This window comes from Phoca vitulina, unplaced genomic scaffold, assembly GCF_004348235.1.
Source record: "Phoca vitulina isolate PV1807 unplaced genomic scaffold, GSC_HSeal_1.0 scaffold24, whole genome shotgun sequence".
Lineage (NCBI taxonomy): Eukaryota > Metazoa > Chordata > Mammalia > Carnivora > Phocidae > Phoca > Phoca vitulina.
The window spans coordinates 22,726,778-22,727,556 of NW_022589727.1; positions in this window are offsets into that span (position 1 = coordinate 22,726,778).

Here is a 779-nt window from a genome sequence, read left to right on the forward strand (position 1 = left end):
AAAAATTCAGTAATCTGTTATAATATTCTAAGCACAAAGAGCAGCTAGGCCAAGATGATGGCAGTAGGAATGGCGGAAAAAAATTTAAGCAACCACTTCATGGTTGTTATGTACCAGAACTGTGGCAGCTGAGGATACAAAGATGAATATGATACCTATCACCAACTCAGTGGTTATAAGGGACATTATGAAGTAAGAATCAATTGGATGAGGTCTCCCACTGGAAATGAGAAGAGACCCTTGTCCCACATGATATTTATAATTGTAAAACATTAAAAATCAGGGATGAATTCATCTATAATTCTGAAGTGAACTTTTTTTTTTTTTTACACATTAAAGATTTGGGAAGTCTCGGTGGCTCAGTCGTTAAGCGACTTGCCTTTGGCTCAGGTCATGATCCCAGGGTCCTGGGATCAAGCCCCGCATCGAGCCCCTCATCGAGCCCCACATTGGGCTCCCTGCTCAGTGGGAAGCTTGCTTCTCCCTCTCCCACTTCTCCTGCTTGTGTTCCCTCTCTTGCTGTCTCTTTCTCTGTCAAATAAATAAGATCTTCAAAAATAAAAAATAAAAATAAAAAAGTGCCTGTGTAAACTCCTTTAGTTTCATAAGGTATTATATAATTTAGATTTTGTTTCAGATTTAGTTTTACTAAATACTCTCAGTTATAAAAATTATCTAAATACAAATATATAAGCGTGACACATAATATTAAGCTGTCAAAATATAAAATCTATTCCTAAACAGTTCTACTGTTAACAATTCATACTAAGGAATTAATC